Source organism: Talpa occidentalis, unplaced genomic scaffold (genome assembly GCF_014898055.3).
Source record: "Talpa occidentalis isolate TD23 unplaced genomic scaffold, MPIMG_talOcc4v2.1 talOcc4.12, whole genome shotgun sequence".
Lineage (NCBI taxonomy): Eukaryota > Metazoa > Chordata > Mammalia > Eulipotyphla > Talpidae > Talpa > Talpa occidentalis.
Window position 1 is genome coordinate 84072667 of NW_023601212.1, and position 8652 is coordinate 84081318.

Below are 8652 nucleotides of genomic sequence, written 5' to 3' on the forward strand. Positions count from 1 at the left end.
CATTCACTATGTGCAGAGAAAGTAGGTACAGTTTCGTACAGTTTCCTTTCACAGATTAGAAGTGTATTACTCAAGAAACTCACAAATACTATCAACTAATATTCCTCAGCATTAAGCTGTATGTGAACAGATTCATTGGAAGATCAGAAATAGATGTGGGGAGGGCCTCCCTGGTGGCACAAGGGGTTAAGACACAAACCATGAAGCTGTCCGCAGCCTCCGCAGCACGAGTTCAATCCCCAGACGGCCAAGGAACTACCCACATGGCGCAGCAGACCTCTCGTGGCTTGCCCACAGCTCCCCTCAGCAGTGTACTTCGATCAACCTGCCTGTTCTGTTCCCCACTCTGTCTCCAGTGAATCCTCTCACCCCCACACACCTCTGGCCTGTGCCCCAGTTCTTGCATGCATAAATAAACAAATATTTTTTAAAAAAGAAATAGATGTAGGGACAGGGAGATTTTTCTAGGCAGATGGGACAACATAGGCAAAGGCAGAAATAAAAGCGAATATATATATATATATTAAAGAGTCATTGGAGAAAATTCATGACTATCTCTAACTAAAGATGGAAGAAGTTTTGCTTCCACCAGGGTGGTTTCTCTGGCCTCAGTGCTATTAGTCAGTGTCTGTAGTGGTATGAAGTCTAGAAAGGGTCAGTTATCAGGTCATAAGTAATTCAAAATCCATATGTATTACACATTAACTTATGTTCAACAACCCTATGAGGAAGGGATGATTAGAGTTCCATTTTACAAGTTCCAACAATTAAAAGGGGGTGGCTGAAAAGCAAATCTATGAAAGATGCACTGGGCAAATAAATGGGCTGGGAGACACCATCATAAAAAGGTAGTGGTTATAAAGGGGACCTCATAGATCTAAGGACAAATCCATCCTTGCTGGTGAAAGGTCGATGCAGGGAGCAGGAATGAGGAAGCCCACATAAAAAAAAAATCAGACAATAAACCTTTTCTCGCCCTTCAAACCTTTTCCTGCCCTACCGAACCAAGCAAACCCAGTTTTCTGCCCTGCAAACCCAGTTTCTGGCCTGACCTCTCCTCACCCTATAAAAACATCCCTCCCCCTGGCAACAGCTGAGACTTCACTGACCCCCACCATGGGTCTGTGAACCTTGCCCGGGAGCTCAAATAAAGTTTCCTGCCTGTGAGAAACTTGGCCTGGCTCTCCTTCTCTTTACCCCGCCAATCCTTTCAGCTGGGGGAATCTAACTGGGTCCTAACTAGCTAAGCCCTAACTTGACCAATGGAAGGTTTGCACATGATCAGTGTTTAAAATGCAGTTATGGGAAAGTTCTCAAAGTCATACTGTTGGCTGGTAAAGATATGATTTACCAAAGATATGATTTTGTTTTCCCTTTTGCTTTCTTTATCTAGACTAACCTCTAGGAGACATATGTTTGTTTGGGTCCAGAAAAGAAACACATGATTAAGGTACTAGTGAGCACAATAAAAAAAAAAAAATGTTTTGAGGTAATTCCAAAAGATAACATAAAAAAAAATTATATCAACAGTGCAAAATTTTAAACGTTGGTTTTAGGATTTCTGAGCAACAAATCTAATGTATTCTTCTGAAATAGCTACTTTATATAGTTACTGGAAAGAGGAAGGTACTAAATAATATGGACTTCCTTTCACAAATAAATGTCCATATATTTTCATGTTGAGAATCTTACCTTAAAAGAAGTCAATCCAGACTCATTAACATGCTCATCACATTTAAGTGCTCATCTAATCTCCCCCCATAAGCTCTGAATAAGCAGATTGTGGGACACCAAGAAGTAAGCAGTACAAATGAGGAGGAACGCACTTGCTTTAAAGTGGACAGTTCCCAAAGTGGGGGTGGGAGCAATTTGCTGACCAGTACATAAAATAGCATACTCTAAGACAATATACCATGATCCCCAAATAATGTTTTTTCTTTGGGGACGTGTGTTTATAAAGACATGATATAATCACATATATATATTGGCATTTAAATATTTTAAATATCCTGGATTACATATAAATGTATTTATTGGGTCTTGTGCATATGTACTAAACAAGTATATATACAAGGGGTATATATACATATACCAACAACATATATATAGCAACGGCATAGTTTTTTTTTTTATACTAAGTACAGTTACCTTTATTTTAAGAAGCAAACATGAAATTTTATTTTACTATTACTTTAAGAAAGACCAATACTGACTTATTTTGGTATATAATATAATTATCATATCGTACAAGACTTTGCTATTTCCTTCCTCTCCTTAACCCCGACTTTTTAATAAGGTGTGATTTAAAACCTGTATTATTATTGTTAATAATAATGCTTATACTGTGCAGCGGCATAGTTTTATTTATGCTTATGCGTGTTTTTATAGATTTACGTATGTGTATGCGTATACATTTATGTGTACACACACAGGCACCCAAGTCCCCACAATACGTGGTAGTACTTTGGGTTGTATTTTTCTTGGCTTATGGTATGCTATTTTATGTATCGTTTTGCAACTTGCTTATACATAATACATAATGTGTATTAATGACTATAAAAATCAGGAGGGTACGCAAAGGATAAAACTCTTACTTCTGGGGGAGGGAGAAAGACAGAGATGGGCATAATGGTCAGCCTGGACCTTGGGCCTTTAGGAGGGCTGCTGGTGAGGGTGGCCCGGAGCGCAAGGGGGTGGTCCAGATGGCGTGGAGAGCCCACAGCCCCTGAGCCGGCCTCACCGCCCACCCCCTGCCCACCCCCTGCCCACCCCCTGCCCACCCCCTGCCCACCCCCTGCCCACCCCCTGCCCACCCCCTGCCCACCCCCTGCCCACCTTCCCCAGCCCCGCCCCGATTCCCTCGCCCCGCCGTTCCCCTCCCCTCCGGACCTGCCCAGCCCACCAGGGCGCGTGCGCGGGGCTGCGCCCAGCGGAGCCGGAGCGGCTCATCCTCCCGGAAGGGGCGGGGCGGAGCCGGGGGCAGGCCCCGCCCCCGAGGGAGCGCGGGTGGCCCCAGCCGGTTTCCCCTTTTCGAGGGTCTGTTTCCGGATCCGGTGGGGGTCCGTGCAGGGCGCGTTTGCTTTAGAGCTCGGGAACTTCTAGCCTCCTGGGGTACAGCCCCCTCAACACCGGGCCCGGGAGGGCGCCGGCTGCGGGATGGGAGCTGTGCGAGCCGCCGGCGGAGGCCTTCCCCGCCCGGGGCTGGGCCCCCGAGTAGGATGGTGAGGGACCAAGGCGGACTTTCAGGTAGAGGGAACACCTGGTGGAGCTAGAGCAGGGAGTCGGGGAATGTATTCAGCGCCTCTCAGCTAACCTTTGAAAGAAAAACCACAACCGTTAGGAAATCTCATTTTAAAAGAGGAGACTAAGGGAAGACACCAAGGCCCAGAATTGCTGATTTCCAAGTTAATGTTCTGTGCAGGACAGTTAGAATCAAGTCTCCTGGAGCCAAAACTAAATCAGCTAACCAGGGAGAATAATGTATTGGGTGACATTTACAAAATACTGTACATGAACGTATCAATTTAATCCTCACTGCAGCCCTGTAAAATTAGGTGATATTAAAATCTTTACCAATGTATATAAAGCCACAGCTAGTAGCGGCAGAATTCCCTATAAGCCTTAAGCTGGATACAGATTTTTTTTCTCGTTGTTTGTAATATTGATATACTGGAGACAACTTATTCTCCTTCAGCTGGAGAAGTGGATAAACTTAATTATGGAATATCCAGTTATGGGATACTATGCTGTACTAACCTGGAAAGTTCCCAAAAGACATTTTGGAGTTGAGAATAATATGTATTTAGTTATTATTCAAAACCTCCAAGCGCCTAAAAACAGTACTCTTTTATTCTGGCACACATATATCTTGTAAATTAGTAGAAAAAAGAACGAGAATAATATACACTATACTGACAACAGTGAATGGGAGGAAAGGAAAAACATAGGGACTTGCAGTGACATAGAACTTTATTCCTATTCATGAAATCTGGGGGGAAGTGATGTGGTCAGAAAAAATGTATATATGTTCTTTATATGATAAAAAATTAATTTAATTTTATTTTTTTTATAATTATTCAGTTTTTTTTTTAGAGGCATGTTTTATTTATTCATTTATTTGTTTGTTTTGTTTATACATGCACTGGGTACAGTCAGAAGCGCGGGAGGGTGAGAGAATTCACCAGAGCCAGAGTGGGGAGCAGAACAGGCAGAAGGACCGAAGTACACTGCTGAGGGGAGCAGCGGGCGGCAGGAGAGGTCTGCGCGCCATGTGGGACCCTCCTCCGGTGGCCAGGGAGCAGCCGGGGAACGAACCGGCACTGCAGAGGCTGCGGGCAGCTTCGCAACCCAGCGCTCAACCACTGCGCCACCGGGGAGGCCCTAAAAAGTTAATTTTAAAATGACATTTTTATCCTTGAAGCACCCACTCTGCTATCAGTAGCATTTGAATAATTGGAAAAATAAAATACAGTATGAAGAGGTGAAGATTTGTGGACCATGAGACTATGAACATAAAAATAAGACAATCTCAGGAATTCCAAAACAGAACATTAAAAGTAATTTAAACAATGCAATATTTAGTTGCTTAGTCTCAAGAAACTTCAAATATAAATATTAGCCTCAAGCTCCTCTAGGTTTATATTTCATATCTTTTTGGATAGCCAAGAAGTATTAAGTAACATTCGCTAGTTCTTCAAATATGTGTACTGAGATTTTCAGTTGAAATATTTTATACCATAACTTAAAATTTTTTTTAAAAGATTTATTTATTTATGCATGCAAGAGCTGGGGTGTAGATCAGAAGAGTGGGGGGTGAGAGGATTCACCAGAGACAGAGTGGGGAGCAGAACAGGCAGATGTACTGAAATACACTGCTGAGGGGTGCAGTGGTTGAGACAGGAGAGGTCTGCTGCACCATGTGGGTCAGCTCCCCAGCCAGCTGGGGATCGAACTTGTACTTCAGTGACTGGTGACAGCTTGACAGCTGTGTCTTCAACCCCTGCACCACCAGGGAGGCCCATAACTAAAGTTTTTTTTAATTTTTATATTATAAATGTATTTATTGTTTAATTATGAAATGTGAAGTTGGGGCCTCCCTGGTGGTACAGGGGTTAAAGTCAGCACTATCAAGCTATCACCAGCCACTGCAGCATGAGTTTGACCCTGACCAGGGAGCGAAACCACTTAGCTCAGTCTCACTTGCTGCTCCCCTCAGTAGTATATTTCAGTAGATCTGCCTGTTCTGCTCCCCACTTTGTCTCTGGTGAACCCTCTCATTCTCTGTACCTCTGGCCTACACGCCAGTTTTCTATGCATAAATAAATTAAATAAATATTTAATAAATAAATAAAACATTATGATGCTGTACATCTTTAAAAAAAGATTTTTTTATACAAGCACTGGGTACAGTCAGAAGCGCGGGAGGGTGAGAGAATTCACCAGAGCCAGAGCTGGGAGCAGAGCAGGCAGAAGGACCGAAGTACACTGCTGAGGGGAGCAGCGGGCGGCAGAAGAGGTCTGCGCGCCTTGCGGGATCCTCCTCCGGTGGCCAGGGAGCAGCCGGGGATCAAACCGGTGCCACGGAGGCTGCTTCTGCAGGCAGCCTCGCAGCCCAGCGCTTAACCGCTGTGCCAGCAGGGGAGGCTCTGAAGCTGTACATCTTAATGGTTTTCTAAAATCTCATCTTGGAGCACTATATAAAAATAGTTTAAAACAGACGAAAACCTTTAAAAACATCTGTTGTAAATTGTATGAGGGTCGAGGCCCCAGAACTGAAAGAGAAGTCTAGGGATTGAAATGAAGTGATATACTCTAGTTGGCAATATCCTCTTGGAATTGCCACTTAAAATGTTTTGACCAAAGGAATATCTTGAATCAAGAACTAAGGGTTTGAGGATCCCTTAGTGACTCATCTTTATTTGGGAGAGAGGAAAGCAAAAATAGATATGCTCACCTTGGGCCTTTCCTTCCCATGATTGGCAAGATCCCGTTAAATTAGGGTTCCAATCCTGATGATATCACAGCTATTGCTTGAGATACCACCTGATCAACAGAATTTTCACAAGATGGTAGGTTAGGCCATTCCTTATCTGACAAGATGCTTGAGATCTAGTTTAGCATAGGTATTTATTACTGCTGTGTAACAAATTTCTCCAGAAGACATTTTCTCCCACAGTTTCTGATGCCCAGGGATTCTAAGCAGTGTAGCCCGGTGGTTCTTGTACAGTCTTTCTTGAGCTTGCAGTCAAGCAGCTGTCCTGGGTTGCTGTCATCTCGAGGCTCTACTGGGGATAAAGAATATCCCAAGCTCATGCCCATGTTGTTAGCAGGTCTCAGCTCCTCATAATGTGAACCTCGCCATAGGGCTGCTTGAAACATGGCAGCTTGTTCCCCCAGAGTGAGAAAGATGGAGAGAGCAAATGGAAACTAAGTGTCTTTTACAATAATTTTGGAAGTCTCATGCCATCAATTCTCCAGTGCTATTGATCATACAGGCCAACCTTATTAGTACAGTGTGAGAGGGAACTTGAGAAGGCTGTGAAGAACTAGAGAGCATTGGGAACCCCGCACATTGTAGCTACTAAGATGTGGCACTATTCTAAACTCTCACTCTCAGTGATAATTGCTACAGCCTTCCTGAAACTATAGGAGAAATAAAGAAATTAGAGATATTGTATAAACTAAAAATTTTGGCTACAAATGCTACACTTGTATAATTTCTTTAACATCTGTTTAATAAGTTATCAGGGAAGATGATACAATGTATAAAATCAGTTTTACATAGTATTCTAAACATGTTGCTGATTACCTTATACAATATACTTAAACATCTGTTTACTGATACATTCCATTGAGACAGTATCTCTTTATTCATTCCCCACTATATCAATGAGAAATGTTGACCTCCTCTCTCTCATTACTACCAAACATATATATGGCTAGGCCATTCATTTTATACTATTAAAGTTTATAGCACTTACCTTCTGTTGGGTAACTATAATTATTTACGTAGTCATGATGATTAGTGAAGGTAAGTGGTGGGGACTTCCTCTGATGTTATTGATTTTCCTCTTAATTAAGAGGGTAGACTTTGAAGTTCATGTGGATGTTGAGATTGACTGGAAGGTCTCACTTTTAGAAGGCTTGTGATGGGGGAGCTAGAGAGACTAAGTAGGCAAAACAGGAAGCCCTAATCTGGGATGCCAGCTCCCACTTTAAAAGCCCTACCTCTGCCATGAAGAAGTTTCCATTTCTTTTGAGAGTTTGTCTTTGCTTCCTCATGAGAGAAAAACAATACTGCCCATGCAGTATAAATGAAGTTGGGTGAAGGGCATCTATACAGGCAGTGCCACCAGTTGTTAAGTCACTGAGATTTTGGTCTTCTGCTGTGGCTTTCTGTCCTTGGTCCAAAGGCTATGACCTTAGAGCAATTTCCACCTCTGCTCTGACCTTCTCTCATGAATGCATGCCTTGTGTCTTACTATTCTGTTCATTCATTGGTGTGATTTTGTAAAATACCATGAGAGTGGCATGAGCGGAGACTGGCAAAGTGGGCTGGGGCTCTGTTGAAAGTCCCTTTAGGTTCTGAATTTTGTTGTAAGTGCATTGGGAAGGCTGACCCATCACCAGACCTCATTGGTCCTTCTGCTTCCACTCCTGCCTTCTTCTTCCCTCACTTCTTTTTCGAAACACACTGAGCTCAGTGTCTGTTTACTTTCTTTCTGTCTGGGATAGTTTCTTCTGGATCGTAGCATGAGTAACACCGTCTCATGATTCAACTGCTCAAAAGAGACCTTTTAATCTTTATTTTTTAAAAAAGATTATTTATGCATACAAGAACTGGCGTGTAGGCCAGAAGTGGGGGGTGAGAGGATTCACCAGAGACAGAGTGGGGAGCAGAACAGGCAGATTGACTGAAATACACTGCTGATGGGAGCAGTGGGCGAGATAGAGGTCTGCCGTGCCACGTGGGTTTCTCCCTGGCTGGCTAGGAATTGAATCCATGCTGCAGAGGCTGCGGACAGCTTCATAGCCCTGCGCTCAACTGCCTGTGCCACTGGGAGGCCAGCTCATTTCTTAAAATAAATCTCTTTATATATACTTACTATGGTTCTATTTCTCTGGAGAACCCTGATGCACTTGCTTTCTTGAAAATAAACACAAAATGGGATATTCTTCAAACATATACAAACATAGAAAGAATAATGTAAACACTGGTATTGCCACACTCAAATTGAGTAACTGCCTGACATGATACTATATTTGCTTGAGAATTGTTTTTCTTAAAGAAGTAACATTTACAGGGCCTCCTTGGTGGTGCAAGGGATTAAGCACCATACTATGAAGCAAGCTGCAGTCTCTGCAGCATGAGTTCAATCCCCAGCCAGCCAAGGAGCATCCCACATGGCATGGCAGACCTCCCCTGTCTCGCCTGCTACTCCTCTCAGCAGTGCCTTCAGTCCATCTGCCTGTGCTATTCCCCGCTCTGTCTCTGGTGAATCCTCTCACCCCCTACCTGACTGACCTGTACTACAGCTGTTGTATGCATAAATAATAAATAAATCTTTAAAAAAAGTAACATTTACAGATATAGTTAAATTCCTATTTTTATTTTTTTTATAATAAATTTTATTTTTATATTCCCTATACAAT